The sequence below is a fragment of the Castor canadensis genome, chromosome 1, assembly GCF_047511655.1.
Source record: "Castor canadensis chromosome 1, mCasCan1.hap1v2, whole genome shotgun sequence".
In the NCBI taxonomy this organism is placed as follows: Eukaryota; Metazoa; Chordata; class Mammalia; order Rodentia; family Castoridae; genus Castor; species Castor canadensis.
This window is the reverse complement of record NC_133386.1, coordinates 142,948,987-142,973,044: the sequence shown is the minus strand read 5'-3', so window position 1 is coordinate 142,973,044 and position 24,058 is coordinate 142,948,987. Positions and strand designations below refer to the sequence as shown.

General features: G+C 33.7%; 2 pseudogenes; both read right to left on the bottom strand.

The window, feature by feature from the left end:
- Positions 1 to 833: 833 nt before the first annotated feature.
- LOC109676418 (olfactory receptor 56B2-like) lies at positions 834 to 8,165 on the bottom strand (annotated as a pseudogene).
- A 7,399-nt stretch (positions 8,166 to 15,564) lies between these two features.
- On the bottom strand, positions 15,565 to 16,514 carry LOC109676419 (olfactory receptor 56B2-like; annotated as a pseudogene).
- Between the last annotated feature and the right edge of the window lie 7,544 nt (positions 16,515 to 24,058).

Sequence of the window (24,058 nt, the reverse complement as noted above, 5' to 3'; positions counted from 1 at the left end):
AACTGAAAATTCACCATTCTTTTAATTTCTTAACCAAATTTAAATTCCAAAAATAAAGTATATTTTGTTTGTGAATGTTTTCAACACGATGTTATTGTTCACATATAGGCAGAAAAATAATTACCATAGGGAAGGTGATCCTTAAATATCTCCCAGTTACTTTTTATTGATTAATGATCACATTTATAGATAAGCTTCATTGTGTTTATCCATTCAGCAGTTTAGGATATGTGGTTTGTTTCTACTGTTTGACTAACAATATTATTATAAATATTCATATTTACAGTATTGTTCTACGTTAGTGTTCATTTATTTCAGTTTATGTTAACTTAGTTTAACTTATTGAGTAATTGCCAACTTCTTTTACACAGCTAAAGTACTTTGTTTCATCCTAACAGCAAAGACTCAGGATTCTCATGTTTCCATAGACCTGTAACAACAGGTTAACTTTTAGAAAGATAATACCCAAAATAGAAGATGCACTGACATATTATTGTGATTTCAACTGGAATTTGCATAATGACGAATATTTTGGGTTATATCTTGGTGACTTTCATATCATCTAAAAAATTCATATTCATATTCTTTGCTCAGTAACAAACTGTAAAACTTACATAAACTCCTGAATATTGTTGACAGTGACTACTTATGTTAGTATGTTAGTGAAAACCTGCCACTGTTCCTTATTATATAGTTTTCACCATTTGAAATCAATGAAGAATGTAATGGATAAGTATATTTAGAAAATAAAACTACATATTAACGCCAGGTTATTTTTCCCTTGATTTCCAGCCTAAGTACCTTAAAATAAGCTCTGCCTGAGCCCATATTCTTCAGTGCTTACACCATGTGTTGAGGGCAGGGGGAATAACATTGTGCCGCACATTGAGTAGGACTGGGATAAGTGGAATTTTCATTGCTGCACTATGAGTGGTGGAAATGACGATGATGATAGTGTAGAAGGAAAGGATTAGGATGAGGTGTGAAGATCAGGTACTTAAGGCCTTGAATGCAGCTTCTATTGAGTTTAATTTCAGCACAGACTTCAGAATGAAAGTATATGATAAAACAATCAAACTCAGGTCACTTCCCATGATTGTCCAAGCCAGAATGAGTTGGTTGATACTGTTGATTTTCCTGTCATCACAGGATAAGCTAGTGACTCCAAGGTTAGAACAAAGACAGTGCTCTATTTGGTTCCGAGAGTAATAAGATCTCTGTGCAGCCAATACAGGCACTGAGAGGGGACACAGACTGTTTCTGAGTGCCATGAACACAGTTGGTTTGACCACAAAAGATTTAGTAATCATTGATGGATACTGCAGTGGTTTGCAAATGGCTACAAACCTATCTATAGACATGCAAACAAAGATACCTGACTCCACAGCCACAAAACAATGGATGGCAAATATCTGAGCAAAGCACTCAAGGAGACTGATGGCCTTAGCATTGAACCATAAGATGGCCAAAATCTTAGGCATGATAGTGGTAGCCAGTCCCATGTCCACCACAGCGAGGATGCCCAGAAAATGATACAAAGGCTGGTGCAATGCTGCCTCTCTGTTGATGATGGTCAGGACAAGGATGTTGGCAATGAAAGACAAAAGGTAGAGCATAACCAGGGGCAAGGAGAGCCAGTGCTGCCAGCTGTCAATGCCTGGGAATCCCATCAGAATGAACTCAGAGACCTGGAACTTAAAGTTGTTGGAATCTCTGAGAAATTGGAACAAAGTGGAAAAAGTTTAGTGTTACCAGTCTTACGTTGTCATTATGACATTATTATAAAATGGACTTAGCTAAGATTGTGATATTAAGTGTAAATTCAACAGCTTTATTGTTCTTAGCCTCTCATTCATTTTATCAGACATCTCATAAAACAGGAAATCTGGCAGATAACACATTCTCTTTGTTAATACAGTAATTCACCACAAAAATTTGTTAATGTACATCATATTTTAGTACCATCTCTTAACCTAACTGAGGAAGAATATATTAGAATAAATTAGGACCTTGTTCACCATCATCCATATGGTAAGTCATAAATGTAGGAAAATATGTATGTGATGATATTGCAGTCTTATTCCTACATTGGGCTTTTCTACTGAGTTGATTGCTTCAGGGACCTAATGTGGATATTATTTAGAGAGTTGGATTCATGGACAATTATTATGCAGGAGAATAGTTTACAAAATATATATAAAAGAACTTACCTTTCATGTAGTTGAGTTTTTGTGAAATACTGACTTACCCTTTCAAATTTTTATGAATGCATATAGTGCAATGAGTTTGAAAATGGTATGCTAACAAAGTTAGTCAACAATTAAGTTAGTGACCTTTCTAAGGTCAAAGAATTATATAAAATAATACTATATTTTTATATTCTATTCATTATGATTTTAATTAACTTACCAATCTTGGACATATTTGTTTACTTGAAGAGTCCAGACAATGATATTATAATGAAGGGAGCAGGACTGAAAACAATTAAATAAAGCCTGCAGAATATATGCATATGGCATAGTTTTTTTGACAAGTGACTTACTATTGTAAACAATCTGAATCTGGTGATATTATCTTTTGTTTACAATTAAGTTTAAGTATTAAAAACAGACGTTTGTTGTTTAGTTCTACAAAGTGTACAATATTTATCTTTCCTCATTTTTTAAAGGTTTCCATGTTAAAATGAAATTAATGTAAGATTTTAAATATATAGTGGGATAAAATGATCAAACCTGTAGAGTGGGCAGTGTCTATCTAGACATGTTCAGTGACTTTATCTTAACTCAAATAATGACCTCAATTTTCATTAAAATAGGTCAAGACATTAATAAAGATATATGGAGATAAATATTTACTTTCCTTCAAATGTATTGTTTCAATCATGTCTATTTTTTAATAATTAATTTTTAATATATTTGGTTTTGGAACTTTTGTTTCAGCATTGTTTCTCAAATGTCTGAGTCAAGTAAATACCTGCTCATCTTGAACTATTAGTTCATACTTAAGAAGATGCTCTTTAAGTATGCTTAAGTATGTGGGTAAGAATACCTGTGTGCTTACTCACATCAAGATTGTAAGTGTGCCTCAATTGTGGATTTACTGAGATTGTTCGTTTGTCTCCTTTGTTTCTTCATATTTTTAATTACTATTGTTTTGCAATCACTTTTCACTTTCTAAGAGAAGAATCTACAAATATATACTTTAGGAATAAAGACCAGCTGCCAGTAGAGTAAGAGATGGCTACTGTGAAATGGAGGGTTACTGGGAATCTCACTTTTTAAGTATGAATGCTGGATTCAGTCCTCCATCATTTAGGAGACTTAATCTTTGTCCTTGTTAGACATAATGTGTATGCATTCACAGTGTTTGTTAAATTTATCTTTCAGTGTTTGTTAAGTAGACATTTAACATTGTTTAGGATGGTATATAAATCAATGATGTCAAGTTATTCATTGTTCCGTTTTCTACCTACCTCCTTGTATTGTCCTGAAGGATGACAGATTAGATCCTGAAAAGAGTGTCTCAATTTCGGACACATTAGCCATATAAACCTACCAAATATGCTGCAAAATTAGATAGGAAATATCAATGTCAGTAAAATTAGAAACAAAAGACAGTGTATGTTGTGTTAAGATCACTTTTGGAAACAATAGATAAAATGGTTGTCACAGGGTAATTTAAACTCATTGCATAAATTGTTTCATCTCCATGTTTAATACAGTTTTTCACAAGTAAAATAATGGAAAATCTTGACTGTCTTCCTAGTTCTATGAAAATCAGCACAAAATTGAAAATTGGAGATTGTAAATAATCACAAGTTATTGACTAATCCTTGGTTTCCTATTCATTAACACTGATATTATTGTGTCAATAATTGTGAGGTTAGAGAAGTCATACAGCTTCCATTATGGACCAAGGAATAATGAGTTATAAAATTAGAACTATTTCCTTCTATACCAAAATTGTCATAAAGTTTTTTCTGTCTGGCTGGAAATAAATATTTGCATTCCATATTACTTTTAAATTGTTCAATGTAACTTTTCATTAACTAAACAAACAACTGCTTTATATTTCTGTTATTCACTTTTAAGGACTAGATTTTATATATGAGAAGAATATACAAGGTTTGACTTTCTCAGTTGGAGTCATTTTGCCTAACATGATGATATCTAGTTCCATCCGTAAAATAGAAAAAAAGAAAATAAGAATTTATACATGTGTACATTCAAATATATATTATTTAATATATACTAGTATTTATATATTAGTATTAATACATTAGTATATATTAATAATATATATTTGTATATATTAAATAATATATTTAATATCACATGCATCTATAAGTTATAACCAATTACTGTGGAAAAACAAGAAATATATTTTAGTAAAGTATTTATTATTGTAAAATAGGCATACACAAATGCATGTACAAAGTTAACTTGCATTAAGTTCAATGATATACTTATAAAACCAAGAACCTACTTATCCCATGCTACCTTCTAGTCAATTTCTGCCCTTTCTTCCCCTAAGTAACAAAGATCTCAAAGGGCTAATATTGTAGATTAACCTTGTCTTTTAATGAAAGTGTTTCATTACAAAACAATTTAAATATCCATAGAACAACTGAAATAGTGTACTAGACCTCCCTCTTAGCTTTAAAATGATCACAAATTTCTGAGAAATTCAGTTCATTACTTGTTTCTACTTCTCAAAAATCTGAACAACTATGACATGTTTTTGTCCCACATTAGCAAGTAGGAAAATTATGGATAAACAGGGAAGAGGATTTATATGCCTGAAATGACCTGTGTTGTGTTCTGAAGGTATACCTTTTAAAAAGAAATAAGCATTCTATTTATCTGTCTCCTGTTTTGTTATAATTATGAATTTAATTGATAAGTCTGGCCTTATTGTTACATTAGAAGCTCAGGTCTCATCTTTGATATGTTTAGCATCTTTCAACTAAGGCTGCAAGCTCATATCATGTAATAGGGTACTAACAAAAATTAAAATTACACTTTTCCATTCCAAATAAAACTAAAATAAAAATATATTCAATTCTATAATTGAATATATATTCAATTCTATATTACCTTGCTTTTCTGAAAGCAAAATAGACTCATAAAGCTGTGACTAAGTAAATCTACTGAAGTAATAATACTGAATAAGAATATCACCATTATAAACCACAACTTGGAAAACATTGTCTTTCCTTATCCAAATCCCATAGAGAAGTTTTATTCTTAACTTGACAATATTCAAAGTTTACAACATATATTTCTCTCTCAACATTCCAGATGGTGCATAAATTCTATTTTGTTATTAAACTATGAGGTATACATGCCTGAAATACTAAGGCAAAAATCCCCTTGAACAATCAATACACACTTTTGAAAAATGAAGGACAGGAATGTAAAACAGGTCCTATCTGAGGGTGGATACCAATGGAAGAGAGGAGGGCAAAAAAAGAAGGTAAAAGAGGGTAAATAGGGTAGATGTATTTTGTATTCGTGTATGAAAATAGAATGATAAATCCTGTTCAGATTGTTCTAAGAAGGGGTGAGGAGAGATGAGGGAGAAGGCAGAGGGGTGAAGGCAGAAGGCTCTTACATGTTGTAAGAGCATATGTAAATACCACAATGTATCTGTGTACAACTATTATATGCTAATATGTTGTTTTAAAAGATAAAATGAATGGAAGAAGTAATAACTAAATCTCCCCAGACCTGAGGCAAGTGAATTACACTCTCTTTCTGAGAGACAAAGGAGATAGGTAAGAAGAACCAATATTCTGAAATGATCGGGAAGTCTTCTCCAACAATTTCTGTTGGTCATGTGGTGATTTAACTTGACTTCCAATATTTCCAATGATTCCTTGTACATCAGCAGAAATATAGATATTCATAATTATCACTGAAAGTGACAGTGAATTGTAATCTGAATATTTGGTGAATAAACTTTTCCTTGGAAAAAACAAATTTACAATACTCATAACTTTCAGCTGGATTTATCATATCATATTTGCATCTCTGAAAATATTATAATCAACTAGTATATACTTGAACTCAATGTACATATTAAGAAAATCTCTCTCTTACATATCTACTACTAACAACAAAAAATGCTGACAAGACTCTGTCTGCCTTTTAATTCCCTTTATTATCTAATTTCTGGATGTTAAAACAGCAATTTGAATGCAATCTTCCCCAGGTATTGGTCAAAAATACCACAATCTTACTATATATTTACATGCAAGGTCCTCAATCCCTAAATCCCTTGGTGTCTGTCCAACTGAACTGAGCCTTTAAAGGAATACCCAAGAGGATATTTCAGAGTGCTAGGGTTGCAATGCTGGTATGAGAATCAAAATGAACTGTAAGGGAGGAAGAAAGAGTGGAGTTTTCAATCCTTACCACCTCTAGGATCTCCACAAACAAGTGAATAATTTCTTCTGCATGTGCCAATACATATACTTGTGTGCCCATTTACATTTGGGGGAAAATAGGATGAAATTATGCTTATGTGAAAATTCATAATTCTAATATTTTTTCAGAGTTGTTATTTTCTACTTAAAACCTTGTGATACACAAGGGCACACACACTTTCACATGTTCTTTTATTCATCTATGACTCCATATGTCTGTTTGATCAAACTCATCTAATGTTGAGTACTCAACAAGTCAGATAAGTAACTAGGAGAAAATCATTAGATAGCATGACTCTGACTTTCTAGAAATATATTTTCAAGTGAGATGATTTATGAACATTATGATATCATAGACATACATCAACAGTTCATGTTTATTTTAATTAGTATATATCAACTCTACAAGGTGCTTTTACAGTGATATTTCAATATATGCATATAACATATTCTGATTAGAAATTTGTATTTATTATACATAATAAATAAATAAGTTAGTGAGAATAAGATGCCCTAATTTTGAAGTAGTAAAGAAGATGTGGGAGTGCCTACCACACAGTAAGTACTAAATAAAAGTGAACTTTTTATTTTTCAAAAAAAAAAGAAGATGTGGAAAATCGCAGTAACACCAAAATGATTCTATCATCACATACCTTTAATTAGAAAAAATAATGATTGTATGTATTTATTAAAGATAAAATTGAAAATAGGTTGTGATAAAAATAGATTTTCAAATTCAATAATCTATAACACTGTTGCATTTCAAAATAGACAATTTCTATGAATCTTTATGACAAAATGTTCATGTAACAACATTTTATTTTATTACTTTTTATTTTGATTTTATTTTTACAAGAAGAAATTATCTCTACAAAGGGTTTTTATTGTGATATTTCCATGTATAAATTTTATGTGCTTATATTAAGTTCATGCCCTCTATTACTCTTTCGTATTCCCTCTCCCCTGGATAACCCTGTTTTAAAACATACATTTCATTATTTTCAACTGATATCATTTTGTCAAGAAATTGATAAAAGTATTATTTTGCCTTACTGTGGCAGAATAGTACAAAGAAAAGTACATTGTGTAGTGACACACTTCTTTATCCATTTTCCTATTGTTTGAAATCTATTTTTATTTCGAAGGAAACTACAGCAAATTAGAAAAAATTTAGCACTTCATATTTTTAATTTATTTAAAAATCACATACCACAATGTTAATCATTTTGATAATTTAAATGTAGAGTTGAGTGGCTTTCACTATATTCAAGAAAATGTGCAACCATCAAAGTACAGAACTACTGAATATTTTTGGTAACTGTCAATTCAATTAGTTTATTTATTGGATTATATTTGGTATTAAATATTTTTGAGCTCTCAAATAACTTGAAAACACTTCCCTTGTTAAATGAATAACTGGAAAAGATTTTCACCCATTCTATAGGCTGTTTCTTCATGACAATAATTGTTTCCTTTCCTGTATAGGAGTTTTCTAAATTGATGCAGTCCCATTTATCAATTCTTGCATTAATTTCAGATACACTGGAATTCTGTTCAGAAAGTCATTGCCTATGCCTATTACTTCTAGTGTTTTTCCTGTTTTCCTGTAGTACTTTCAGATGAAAGACCTTTACATTTAGGTCTTTGATCCATTTCAGGTTGCTCTTGTACATATTGTTCTATGTTGAGTTTTCCCAACACCACTCATTGAAGAGGCCATCTTTAACCCAATGCACATTATTGGCACCAATCTAAAAATTCAGAAGGCTGTAGCAGTGTGAGATTACTTCTGATTCCTCTATTCTATTCCATTGTCCTATCCGTCTGGTTTTGTGCCAATGCCATTCTATTTTTTTTACTGTTGGTCTGTAGTGTAATTTAAAGTCAGGTATTGTAATACTTCCAACATATGCCCTTCTTTCCCCTCTGGATTGCTTAGGCTCTTCATTGTCTTTTCCACTTTTATAAGAATTGTAAGATTGTTTTTTCTATTCCTGTGAAGAATGTCACTGGAGTTTTAATGGAGATTGCTTTGAACCTGGAGATCATTACTGGTAGTATGTTAATTTTCACAGTTTAATTTTGCTGATCTATGAACATGGGAAAACTTTCCATATTTTATGGACTGCTACAGTTTCTTTTCCAATGTTTTATAGTTTTCATTGTAGAAGTCTTTCTACTAATTAGCTAAGTCATTCCAAGCAATTTTATCTTTTTTGAGGCTATTGTGACTGGAGCTCTTTTTCTTATTTCTTTCTTAGCATCTTCATTACTGGAATATTAAAATCTGACTGATTTTTTGCATTTCTTTTGTAACAACTATCTTGCCAGAAGTGTTAATCAGATCTCAGAGTTTCCTGATGGAGTTTCTGGGGCCTTTTAAGTACAGGATCATATCATGTGTTTCTAGTATATTGACATTATTATATTGCAGTATATTTCTTCTATCCCTAGTTTCTAAATAGGTTCAATCGTGAAGTTATGTTGAATATTGTCAACTGCTTTTTTTGGATCTAATGAGATGTCCATGTCATTTTTTTCTTCATTCTACTCATGTGCTGTATAAAATTAATTCACATGTGTATTTTATACCTTTTTTTGTCTCTAGTATGAAACCAATATGATTATGGTATATGGTCATTTTAATATATTCTGAATTAGACTCACTGTTTAATTGACAATTTTGTATTTGTGTATGTCAAGGAAAATGATCTATCATTTTCTCTTTAAGTTGTATCTTTTTCTGTTTTTTATGCCAAGGTAATCCTGGCTTCAAAAAATAACATTGATAGTATGCTTTCTTTTTTTATTTTATGGAATATTTTTAGGAGGCATGGATCTTAGTTTTTCTTTTTTTATTGTTTTATTATTCATATGTGCATACAAGGCTTGGGTCATTTCTCTTAGCTTTTCTTTAAAGGGAATTTAACAGTGAACCTATCCACTACTGGGTTCTCTTTGTTGGGAAATTTTCAGTGATTCAATAATGTTCCAGATTATAGATTTTTTAATTGTTTACAGCTTTTCAGTTCAACTTTGCTAGGTCATATGTGTCTTGGAATTTATTTATACTCTTGACTTTCCTATTTTTTGGAATTCAGATTTCAAAAATACTTCTTGATGGGAGAGGGACCAAAAGTACATAGCTGATAGACCCCTGAACTCTTAAGTCTTCACAATTCTGACAGAATTCTTCTGGTTCTGGGTAGCAAGGGTAGAGGAAGCTGGCTATTCCACCAAGTAAATGCCACCAACACATAGGCAGACCAAATTTTCAAGGAGGAACCTCAAAATTAGCTTTTTATGCAAAAAATAGCCCCAGTAGCCTGAGCATTATGAAAGCCATTGTTTTTACTTTTTCCATTTTTTTTCCTTTCCTTTTTCTCCACAGACCAAAAAAAATCAATGTGGAGGAGTATACAATGAGTTCTGCAAGCACCTGTATTGTCCTGAACACACCATGATACTCTGACTGCCATCTGTGACCTGGGCTGCCAACCCCAGATGCCAATAGGAAGAAACTACAAAGCCATTCACATGAGCTTTCTGCATCTCCCCCCTCCCAGTGGAAGGGGGCTTACAGCTTACAGGGACTGAGTGCATCACTGTTGAACAAAGATGTTGGTCTAAAAATTGGAGTAAAATATCCTGCTCTGCCTGGTGTCAGAGGGAAAGCACAGTCATGACTCTCTATACAAAGTACTGAGCTGATCAAGTCTGTGTGTAGAAGGAACAGCTCAATCTTTGCAGCCTCTGCAAAATAATAATGCATTTGACCACATTGGAGAACCTAGTAGTGAGCTAAAACTAAGTGCCTCATGAGAGAAGAGCTTTTGGTCAAACAGCTTTTTGGCTAAAGTCTAGCTCTCCAGTTTGTCCAGCAGGCAGGAGGAAATGGCAATTGCTCACACGTCATCTCATCAGGGAACCACTTTGACAACCTACCTACTCAAAAAAGCCAACACCGATTTCCCATCCCAACAAGAGGAGGTTGGGCTTAAATATCCTGAGTGGAACCCCTCCCAAACTGTCTGGTTAGAGAGGGTCACCATCACTTGCCAACCAGCCCAACATACAAATCCTAAGGAGGAGCAGAGACCTAGAGAAGGTCCCTGTCAAAAGGGACAACACCTGAATTAGATATTGTGGAGAAGTGTCCAGTGCATGATGAACTCAGAGGAAATCCACTCACCTCCTTAAAAAGGAAGAAATTTGGACAATATATATTGTTTTTTAAAAATTATCTCTGTTTTCCTTTCTGTTGAAATTTTAATTTGCTTGGCCCTCTCTTGTTCTACATTCTTTTCTTCCCCCCTGATTTTTGCTTTCTCTTTTTTCTTCCTTACTTCAGTTTATCTTCCTCTTCTTCACCTCTTTTTCCCCCACTGTCTCCTCTACACTAACCACTCAACAAGTAGTCTATTATACCTATTTACACACTACTACCATCCTTCCTATCCCTCTGCAATTCCTGATAATAGCATCCTCCTCCACAATGTCTTAATTACATATTTACAAAATATTAACACCTAGCCCCCACATCTCATACTAATACTCCCCCTTTCCTTATCCCCCACTACACATCTCCTCTTCTATACCAAAAAGGATACAGGTGGGAAAAGGGGAAGACAGAATTTCAAGACTCAAAGACAAATAGATGTTAAAGAAAAAAAATACAAATACTGAGAGAAAAGATGGAGGAGTTGTGAAAGGAATGTGTAAGAACTCTGCAACTCCATCAAATGGCCAAACCTATGAACCATGGGCATCAAATAAGAAGTACAAGCTAAAGGTATAGGAAACATAATCAACAAAGTAGCAGCATAAAACTTCCCAAATCTTGAGAAAGAGTTGCCCAACCAGGTACAGAAATTCTCTAGGACTCCAAACAGACATGACCAAAATAGAATCTCTCCATAGAATATTATAGTTAAAACAACTAGCACAGTTAACAGTAAAGAATATTGAAGGTTGTAATAGAGAAAAATCAGCATATAAAGCTAAACTGATCAAAATAACAGCATATGTTTTTCAAAAGAATCCTTAAAGCAAGAAGGGCTTGAAACTGAGGTATTTCAAGCACTGAAAGAAAACCATTTCGTCCTGAAATACTCTACTTAGTAAAGCTATGATTCAAAATTAAAGAAGAAATAAAAACCTTCCTTGAAAAACAGAAACTGAAATAGTACATGGCCACTTAACCAGCATCCAGAAGATGCTCAAAGGAATCTTACACAGAGAAGATGAAAATGAGCATAGCCATGAAAGTATGGAAATTGCTAAACCTCAAGAGAAGGGTAGAAACATAATTAGAGGGTAGCATGTTATTAATTGCACTCACACAAATCACTATATAACAAAACAACTAAATAAAAGGAATCACAACATACCTCTATATTAACATTTAGTGTAAATTACCTCAAATCCACCATCAAAAGGCATCAATTGGTCACTCATTATCAAAGAGGAAGATGAAACAATTTGTTGCTTATAAGAAACTCACCTTATAGATAGAAACAAACAATGACTTAAGATGAAAGGTTGGAGAAAGATTTACCAACTTAATGTAGACTTCAAACCTAAGTAAGTCAAAGGAGACGAAGAAGATCACTTCATACTAATAAAAGGAACAATATGTCAAGAGAAATAACAATTGTCAATTTATATGTTGCCATGTTAGTGCATCCAACTTCACTAAACATAATAGACTTAAAAACACAGATAGACCCCAACATAGTGAAAGTAAGAGGCTTAGTACTCCACTATCCCAAATAGATAGGGTATCCAGACAAAAACTCAAAATTGAAACCTTTGAATTGAATGACACTGTAGGTCAAGGGGGACTGACAGACTTCTACAAAGTATTCCATCATGCAACAGAATGTAAATTATTATATTCGTCTCAGCAGCCCATGGAACTTGCACCAAATATATATTTTTTAGGGCACAAAACAAATTTCAATAAATATAAAAAAAATTGACCTTACCCCTTGAATTCTGTCTGACTACATGGAATAAAGCTAGACCTAAACAACAAAACACACAGCAGAAAATACTCATAAACTTGGAGACTGAAATACCAACACAAAAATCCCCTAAAACAATCAATATACATTTTTAAAACATGAAGGATAAAAAGGTAAAACCAGTCCTATCTCGAGGTGGGTAAAGTGGGAGAGAGGAGGGCAAAAAGAGAGGGTGAAAGAGGGCAAATATGGTGGAAACTTTTTGTATTCATGTATGAAAATAGAGCAACACAATCTGTTGGAATTGTTCTAAGAAGGGATGAGGGGAGATGAGGGAGAAGGCAAAGGGGTGAACCAAATTAACACATGTTGTAAGACCATATGCAAATATCACAATGTACAACTATTATATGCACTATGATTTTTCAAAAAAGAAAGTGAATGAAGTAATAGCGAACTCCCTAGACTTGAGGCAAGTGAATTACACTCTTTTTTTGAGGATCAGAGGAGACACATAAGAAGAAACAATATTATGAAATGATCAGGAAATCTTCTCCAAATCTTTCTGATGTTCATGTGGTGATTTCACTTGACTTTCATTATTTCCAACGATTCCTTGTAGGATAACAGAAGTATACATATTCATAGACATCATCAAAATTGACAGTAAATTGCAATCTCAGAATTTGGGAAATAACTTTTCATTAGAAAAAAAAACCAAACTTTTTTAATGCTCATGACTTTCAGTTGGATTAATCAAATAAAATCTGCATTTCTGAAAATATAAACAACTAGCACACTCTTGAACCCTCTTAAGCACATTAATAAAGTATTTCTCCTACCTATTCACTATTAACAACAAAATATTCTGACATGACTGTATCTGCTTTTGTATTCCATTTGTTACCTAATTTCTGGATGTTGAAGCAATGACTTGAATGCTATCTTGTCCAGATGTTCATGGTATTGTTCAAAAAAACTAGAACCCTACGATATATGTACATGCATGTTCCTGAAGCCCTAAATCCCTTGATGTCTGTACTACTGAACTGAGCCTTTAAAGGAAATGCCCAAGAGGATATTTCAGAGCTCTAGGGTTGCAATGCTGGTATGAGAATCAAGAGGAACTGTAAGGGGGGGAAGAAAAAGAGTAGAGCATTCAATCTTTACCACTTCTAGAATCCTGCACATAAGTGAATAATTTCTTCAGCTTTTACCAATACACATAATTGTGCGTGCCCATGTACACATGGAGAAAAGAGAAAGAATGATGCTTATTTGAAAGAGAAGTCATGATCTTCATATTTTTTTCAAAGTTTTTATTTTTACCCTAAAGCCTTGTGGTACACAAGGACATATACATTTTCACATGTTCCTTCATTCATGTATGACTGAATGTGTCTATTTGAATAAACTCATCTCATGTTGAGTACTCAGTAAGCCAGGCTAGTGAAGAGGAGAAAATCATTAGCTAGTATGAGTCTGACTTTCAAGAAATTTATTTTCAGGTGAGATGGATGTTGAATACTATGACATCATAGACTGACATGTTTATTTTAATTAGTGTGTATCAATTATACAAGGTGCTTCCCCAGTGATATTTCAATATATATATATAAAATATTCTGATTAAAAGTTCATACCTATTATGCATAATAAATGAATTAGAATATAATGCCCTAAATTTGAAGTAGTAAATGTGATTTTGACAACTGCAATAACACAGAGAATGATTCTAACATAGCATATCTTTATTTGGAATGAAATACTTTCTTTTTTATATTTATTAAATAAAAAATTATCATGTTTTAATAAAATTAAATAGGTTAGCTAAGTCAATGATCTATAGGTGCCTTTAACTTATGAATATACAATTTCTATGTATCTTAATAACCAAACATTTGTGTAACAATATTTTTTTATTTTGACTTTATTTTTTTCTTCTTTTATTGAAAGTACTATCTCTACAAAACGTTTTCACTGTGATATTTCCATGCATACATATTTTGTTCTTGATTAACTCTTTCTTATTTGCCTTACCCTGGGTAAGATTATATCGAAACAAAAATTTCATTATTTTCAATTTTCATCATTTATCAGACAGATTGATAAAAAGATTATTCTGCATGATTATGACCAAAGAAATGTATATTGTGTAGGTACAAACTTTTATCCATCTTCCTATTGTTTGGAATCTATTTTTTATTTCAAAGGAAGCTGTAGCAAATTACAGAGAAAAATTTTAGCACATTTTCAAATTTTTAATTTATTTTAAAAATCACATACAGTAATGTTAATAATTTAACAATTTAAAATGTACAGTTGTTTGGCTTTCAGTATATTCAGAAAGCTGTGCAAGAATCAGCCTTACAGAATTCCTGAACACTTTTTCAGTGACTCATTGACTTAATTGCCTGATTGTATTATGTCTTATTATTTAAGTTTTTGAACTCTTAAATAATCTGGATGTACTACTTTTGTTAAATGAATAGCTGGAAAAGGTTTGTACCCATTCTATAGGTTGCTTCTTCATGATAACAACTATTTCCTTTGCAGTATGGGAGCTTGGTAAATTGATGCATTCCCTTTTATCAATTCTTACATTACTTTCAGATCTTTTGAAGTTCTATTCAGAAACTTGTTGCCTATGCCTATTACTTCAAGAGTTTTTCCTGTAGTATTTTATGATGATTAGTTTTACATTTAAGTCTTTGATACCTCTGGGGTAGTTTTAGTACAAGAAGTTTCATTCTTCTATATGGGGAGTTCCAGTTTACCTAACACTATTCATTGAAGAGGCTGTCTTTAAACCAATGCACATTGTTGGCACCATTCTAAAAATTCAGAAGACTGTGGCAGTTTGAGCTTATTTCTGAGTCCTCTATTTTATCCCATTGGTCTATCTGTCCGTTTCCATACCAGTACAAAGCTATTTTTGTTACAATGTCTCTGTGGTATAATATCTTCATTACTTTATTCTTGGTGATGAAGATTTTACTTTGAAATCCAGCAGCTTCACATAAGAGTTCTCCCACTTTTGTTCAGAAGTTCAGTCATTAATATTTCCTACTTATTCTAAGAAAACCTTTTATGTTACACCATTTGCAATCAATGGAAAATGCAACATATAAATATGTGGTGGAGGGCATTCACATGAGTGTATTTTTCATGTTACCTTCCTTTGGTGTCCAGCCTAAGCACCTTGTATAAACCCTGTCTGAGCTCCTTATCCTTGAGTGCATATACCACAGGATAGAGGGCAGGGGGAAAAACATTGTGCAGCACATTGAGTAGGACTGGGATAAGTAGAATTTTCATTGCTGCACTATGAGTGATGGAAATGACAATGATGATAGTGTAGAAGAAAAGAATTAGGGTGAGGTGTGAAGTGCAGGTACTTAAGGCCTTGGATACAGCTTCTATTGAGTTCAATTTCAGCACAGATTTTAGAATGAAAGTATATGGTAAAATAATCAAACTCAGGTCACTTCCCATGATTGTCCAAGCCAGAATGAGTTGGTTGATACTGTTGATTTTCCTGTCATCACAGGATAAGCTAGTGACTCCAAGGTTAGTGCAAAAACAATGCTCTGTTTGGTTCCGGGAGCAGTAAGATCTCTGAGCAGCCAATGCAGGCACTGAGAGGGGACACAGATGGTTTCTGAGTGCCATGAACATAGTTGATTTGATCACAAAAGATTCCGTAATCATTGATGGATACCGTAGTGGTTTGCAAATAGCTACAAACCGATCGATAGCCATGCAAATGAAGATACCTGACTCCATAGTCACAAACCAATGGATGGCAAACATCTGGGCAAAGCACATCTGGCCTTAGCATTGAACCATAAGATGGCCAAAATCTTAGGCATGATAGTGGTAGCCAGTCCCATGTCCACCACAGCCAGGATGCCCAGAAAATGGTACATAGGCTGCTGCAGTGCTGCCTCTCTGTTGATGATGGTCAGGACAAGGATGTTGGCAATGAGAGACAAAAGGTAGAGCATAGCCAGGGGCAGGGAGAGCCAGTGCTGCCAGCTGTGAATGCCTGGGAATCCCATCAGAATGAACTCAGAGACCTGGAACTCAGAGCTGTTGGAATCCCTGAGAAATTGGAACATCCTTCACTAAGAGGAAAATATTTATGTTACCACTCTGAAATTATCATTATGACATTATTAAAAGTGGATTTACCTAGAATCGTGATATTAAGTGTGGATTCAATAGCTTTATTGTTCTGAGCCTCTCACTGACTTTAATCAAACATCTCATGAAACAGGAAATCTGGTAGGTGGCACATTGTCCTTGTTAAGACAGTAATTCCTCTATATGATGTGGTAATGTAGGCCATAATGTTGTACCACCTCTTAACCTAATTGTGAAAGAACATAGTAGAGAAAATCAAGACCTTGCTCCCCATCATCCAGGTACTAGGTCATAAAGGTAGGAAAATATGAAAGTGAGCTGATACTAGAGTCTTACTCTCATATTGGGATTTTGATGAGTTGGTTGTTTCAGAGACCTAATGTGGAGACTATGTAGATACTCAGATTCATGGACAATTGTTACATAGGAGGATAGATACAACATATATTTAAGGAACTTATCTTTCATGTACTTGAGACTTTGAAAAATACTGTTTTGCCCTTTTATTTGTTTAATTTTTATCTATTTTTAAATTTTTGCAATGTTGCAATTTGAACTCTGATCCTATGCTTTCAGCCACTCTACTAGCCCAATTTTGTGATGGGTTTTGAGACTGGGTCTCAGGTTCTATTTGCTGGCTTTGAACCATGATCCTCCTGATTTCTGCCTCCTGAGTAGGTAGCATGATAGGCATGAGCCACCAGTGCCCAGCTTGATACCTTTTACATTTTCATGAATTTGTATAACACAATAAATTAGAAAATGTTATGCTAATGAAACGAATGAAAAATTAAGTTAATGACCTTTCTAAGCCTAAGAATTATATAAAAGAAAACTGTAGATTCAAAATCTTCATTGTTTTTATATTCCATTCATTAGTTTTTCATTAACTTACTAATCTTGGACATATTTTTGTTTACTTGAACAGTCCAGACAATGATACTATAATGAAGGGATCAGGATTGAAAACAATTAAATAAATCTCATGGAAAACATGCATATGGTATAACTGCTTGGACATGTGAGCAGTCCATATCTAAGACAATTTATGATATTACCTTCGGTTCACACTGTAGTGTATTAAAAACAGATGCTTACTACATAGTCCTACCAACTGTGCAATGTTTATCTATCCTGTTTTTTTCTTAAAGTTTCAACATCCAAATGAAAAAAGTAAGATTTAAAAATATTGTGAGTTAAAATAATAGAACCTACTGTGTGGGCAGTATTTATGTAGACCTGTTCAGTGACTTCATCCTCACTCAAATAATGACTTCAGTCTTCCTTAAAATGGGTCAAGGCAAATTAATAAAGATTTTTGAAGATAAATGTTTATTTTCCTTCATATATTTTATTTCAGCTTGTCTGTCTACATTTTTATAATTCATTTTTATAATGTATTCAGTTTGGAAAGTTTTATTTCAGCATGACACTCAAGTGCCTGAATCAAATATCTGCTCATTTTGACTTAAGAAGATGTTTAAAAACCCACAAAACACTGTTAAGGTGCATCCATTGAGTGGATGTGCTGAGATTGCCCTTTTCTATGCTCTTTGCTTCATCATAAGACTTTATTGTTCACCATTATTTTTGTAAGTACTTGTCACTATTTAAGAAAAAAATCTACAAACATATATTTCAGGAATAATGACCAGCTACCAGTAGAATAAGAGAGTGTTATTGTAAAGTCAGAGGGTTACTGGGAATCTCACTTGAAAGTATGAATGCTGAAGTCAGTCTTGCTATAAAATAGAAAAGTAGCAGACATGCAGTAAGGAATACATTTGCTGAAGGAATTAAACTGCATTGTTATATTAACCTCATGGTATTACAAGCATCAATTCATTGCATTGAATCACCTGTATATAATACAACCTTTAGTTCTTGCACATATGTAATATATTTATCCTTGCACCATTTTAACAATACATTATTTCAATATTTGATGTCAGTTAATGTTTATAGAATGAGTGAAAAGGTTAAAGAATTAAGAATGAATAAATAAATGAAGTTTTGAAGCTTTGAAAGAGGTATCATGAGAAATGGAAGCATAACAACTAAGCCTGGAAACCAGGAGGATTTAGAGACATCATTCTGCACTATAGATGTTTCTCTACTCCCAATTTACTAGCTGAATTGATCATATTCATCCACAGTGCTTTGCACTGTACCACTTCAGAACATTAAGTACAATAACATCAGGTGATTTGTTGAGGGCCACATAAGTTCAAAGACTGAATAGGCTTTCTGTGTTTTTGACAATGGAAACAACAGTAGTGGGCATATCAGTGATGATCAAATTCACTGAAACAAACAGCAAAGGAACCACAAATTCGTATCTTATCATGAAACATTAATTGCCTGATTTGTTAGATGGCATTGAATTGCTAGATGGGAATTAAAGACTCATAATTAATCAAAGGCCAAAGTATCTCACTCATGTAATTAATGAGCTTTAAAACTCTTGTTTTGCAACTTTGGGACACAAGTAGAAAGAAGAAGAGCCTGGATATCTTAATGATTTGCAAGGCAAGTTTGACCAACCCTTCAAATTCACTGAGTCTCTATACATTCAATAGAAATTGAAGGAAAACATACTGTATGAACCTGAGTAAAATCTTTGACCATGAGTTTATTAAAAGTAAAGTCTTACTGAAGGTGAAAGTTCCTTTTTTCCCTCTAGATTGCTTATGCTCTTCATTGTCTTTTCTACTTTTATACGAATTGTGGAATATCACTGGAGTTTTAATGGAGATTACCTTGAAACTGGAGATCATTTTTTGAAGTATACTCAACTTCACATTTTAATTTTGCTGACCTATGACATGGGAAACTCTTCCATCTTTTAGGAGCTTCTATAATTTCACTTTTGATAATTTACAATTTTTCATAGAAGTCTTTCACCTCATTAGTTAAATCATTTCTAGCAATTTTATCTTTTTCGAAGCTTTTGAGACTTGGGCTGTTTTCCTTGGTTCTTTTTCAGCATCTTCATTATTGGCATATTAAAACCTGACTAATATATTTTGTAACCTGATACCTTGTGATAAGTGTTTTTCAGATTTTAGAGTTTACTTGTGGAGTCTCTATAGGGTCTTACAGGATCATATCATGGACAACTTAGTGTAATTGGAGTTCTTCACTGAGAATTTCCATACCTTTTATTTCCCTCATGCATTATTCCTTTGGCCAAGAATTCAATCATTGTAGTGAATAAGAATGGAGAGGGTGGATACCCTTAACTTGTTCTTTATTTTAGATCTGGCCCACTTGGAATGAAGTTCACTGTATGTTTCTCGTATATTGCCTTTATTATGTTGTATATTTCTTCTATCCCTTGTTTATTCATAGGTTATTCATGAAGATATGTTGAATAATATCAAATGCTTTTTTTTGCATCTAGTGAGATGACCATATTTTTCTCTTCATTCTATTCAGGTGCTGTATTAAATAGATTCATTTTTTAACATTGTACTCCCTTTTCATTTCTAGAATGAAACCAACATGATTATGGTGTATGATCTTTTAAATACATACATTCTGAATTAGTATCACTACATTATTGACAATTTTGTAACTGTGTATATCAAAAATCATTTTCTGTTTTTGTTGTGTCTTTTTCTGTTTTGGTGACAGGGTAATCCTGGCTTCAACAATTAAGATTGGTAGCAAGCTTTCTATTTTTATTTTATGGAATATTTTTAGGAAAATGGGCTTTAGTTTTTCTTTAAAGGGAATTCAACAGTGAACCCATCCACTATAGGGCTTCTCTTTGTTAGAGGATTCTTTTTTATGATTTAACATTATTGAATATTATAGATCTTTTGTAAATTTTTTTAATTGTTTATATCTTTTTGACTCAACTTTGTTAAGTCATGTGTCTGAGAATTCAGTACTCTTGACTTTCTGTTTATTGACTTTAAATTTTGAAAATATTCCTTGATGAGAGAGAGAGACCAAGATAACAGATTGCTTGTAGACCCCTGAATTGTAAGTTGTCACAAATCTGACAGAAAACTTGATTCATGGTAGCTAATATAGGGCAAAATGGCTATTCTGACAAGTAATATACCATCAACACATACACAAAGGAAGTTGCAAGGATTAGTCTTTAATTTAGACTTATAGCACAAAACAGCCCCAGAATCCTGGGCATTATGGCTGCCATATTTTTGTTTGTTTGGTTTTTCTTTTTTCCTCTCCCTCTACGAAGAGCAAATAAAATCAATGCAGAGGACTGCAAAATAAGTTCTGAGAGCATCTTTGTTGTTCTGGATACACCAAGATTTACAGATGTGGAACCTCTGACTGTCATCTGTGACCTGGGCTGTCAACCCCAAATAATAATGGAGAAAAACTGCAAGCCATTCAGGTGAGCTTGCTACACCTTTACCCATGGAGTAAACCACATACTCTAACACAGCTTGCAGGGACTGATTGCACCTCTCCTGACAAAGCTGTTTACCTAATAAATGGAGTAAAATCTCCTAGTCTTCCTAGTTGGAGAGGGGCAGCTAAGTCCCTAACGCTCCATACAAACTTCTGGGCTGATGGAGCCTGTGTGTAGGAGGGGAAGCTCAGACTTTGCAGCCTGTACAAAATGACAATGCCTTCGACCACACTAGAGAACCTAGTAGCAAGCTAAATCTAACTGCTTCCCCAGAGAAGATGTTTTGACCTAACAGCTCAACCCCATCTCCCAAGCTTGCACAAAAGGCATGAAGAAATGGCCACTGGTCACACATCACCTTGTCAAGGGACCACTTTGCAAAATCTGCCTACTCAAACAAGTTTGCATGTTGGGCTTAAATATCCTGAGTGGAACTCTTCCTGAACTGTCTGGTTAGAGAGGGCACCACCAATTGCCAACCAGCCCAACATACAAATCATAAGAAGGGGCAGAGAAGGCACCTGTGAAAAAGGAAAATACCTAATTTAGAAACTGGAAGGAAGTGCCCAGTGCACTTATTGAACTCAGAGGAAATCTTCTTGTCTCCTTAAAAAGAAAGAAATTTGAACAATATACATTCTTTTATTTTTTTTACTTGTCTCTGTTTTCCTTTCTGTTGAAATTTTAATTTGCACAGTGCTGTCTTGTTCCATTTTCTTTTCTTACCCCTGACTTTTTCTTTCTCTATTTTTGTTCCTTCCCTCTCTTTACCTTTCTCTCCTCCACCAACTTTTCCCCATCGTCCCCTCCACACTAACCACCCACCAAGTACACTATTACACCTATTTTACACATTACTACCAATCTTCCTATTCCTCTGTAATTCTGGACAATAGCACTCTCCTCCATAGTGACTGAATTACACCTTACACAAATTAGGATATTATTATCTCGTAGCCCCATGTCTGGTATCACTGTGCCTCTCTCTTTATCCTCCATTCTCCATCTCCTCTTCTATATCCAAGTGAATACAAGTGGAACAAGTGGAAGACAGATGGTCAGGGCTCAAAAATAAATAGATATTAAAGAAAAAAGAAGAAAATTTAGACAAAAGACTAAGGAGCTGTGAAAGGAATATGCAAGAACTCTGCAACTCCATCAAAAGACAAAACCTGTGAATCATGGGTATCAAATAAGAAGAGGTGCAAATCAAAGGCATAGGAAATAAAACAAAGTAGCAACAGAAAACTCCCCAAATCTTGAGAGAGAGTGGCTCAAACAGACACAAGAATTCTCTAGGACACCAAATACACCTGAACAAAATAGAGCCTCTACATAGAAAATTATTGTTAAAACAATTAGCACAGAGAATAAGGAAAGAATATTGAAGGCTGTAAAAGAGAAAAATCAAATGATGTATAAAGCTAAACCCATCAAAATAACAGCAGATTTTTTCAACAGAATCCTTAAAGGAAGAAGGCCATGAAACTGAGGTATTTTAATCACTGAAAGAAAACCATTTCCTTGTGGCATACTCTACCCAGCAAAGCTATCATTCAAACTTGAACAAGAAATAAAAACCCTCCATGATAAACAGAAACTAAAAGAATACATGGAATCTCCAAGTTATCTTAAACACAGAAAATGAAAATAAGCATAGTCATGAAAGGGCGGAAATTATTAAACCTCAAGAGAAGAGCAGACAAATTATTAGAGAGTAGTGTATGATTAATTGCACACAAACCCCTACACATAAAACCCCACAAAATAAAAGGAATCACCACATACTTCTTAATATTGACTCTGAGTGCTACTGACCTCAACAACCTCATTGAAAGACATCAGTTGACAAGCTACATTGAAAAGGAAGATGTAACAATTTGTTGCTTAAAAGAAACTCACCTTACCCACGTAAGCAAACAACAGCCGAAGATGCAAGGATGGAAGATGACTTATCAACTTGATGGCCCAAGAAAACTGAAGGAGTAGCTACACTTAGATAATGTAGACTTCAAATGTAAATCAGTAACAAGAGACAAAAAAATGTCACTTCATACTAATTAAAGGAACAATACATCAAGAGGAAATAACAATTTCAATTTATATGTTGCCATGCTTATTCATCCAACTTCATTAAACATACACTACTGGACTTTAAAGCATAGGTAGACCCCAACATAGAGATAGCAGTATATTTCAATACTCCACTACCACAGATAAGTCATTCAGACAAAACAAACCAATGAAACTTTAGAAGTGAATGACACCATAGATCAAATGGACCTGATAGGTATCTACAGAGTATTTCATCCTGCAACAGAATATAAATTGTTACGTGCTTCTCAGCAGCCCATGGAACTTTCTCCAAATACATCAAATATATCATAAAGCAAGTCTTAACAAACATAAGAAAATTGAACTAAAGCCTTGCATTTTGTCTACTAATTTGGAATAAAGCTAGAATTCAACAACAAAAGAAACAGCAGAAAATACTCAGACACCTGGGGACTGAACAACACTTTGCTCCATGACCAATGGATCATCAAAGAAATAAGGGAGGAAACTGTGGGACATAGCAAATGTAGTGCTAGGGATAAACTACAGATGACTTGATCATATACCTAAAAGACCCAGAAAACACCACAAAAAGCCTCCTACACATCATAAACACATTCAGCAAGGAAGCAAGGTACAAAATCAATTTACAAATATCAGTACCTTTATATACAGCAACAATAAGCAGTCTGAGTTGGAATATACAAAAACAATTCTGTTTACAATAGCCTTAAAATGAAATAAAATACCTGGGAATAAACTTAACACAGGAAGTAAAAGACCTCTACCATGAAAATTATAACCATTGAATGAAGAAACTGAAGAAGATTACAGAAGATGGAAAGATCTCCCATGCTCATGAATTGGCAGAATGAATATTGTGAAGATGGCTATATTATCAAAAGTGATCTACATGTTCAATTCAATCCCCCCCATAATTCCAATAACATTCACCACAGAGATTAGAAATCAACCCTAAAGTTCATAAGGAGGCACAAAAGACCACAAATAGCCAAGGCAATACTGAATAAAAGAGCAATGCTAGAGGTATCACAATACCAGACATCAAAGTAT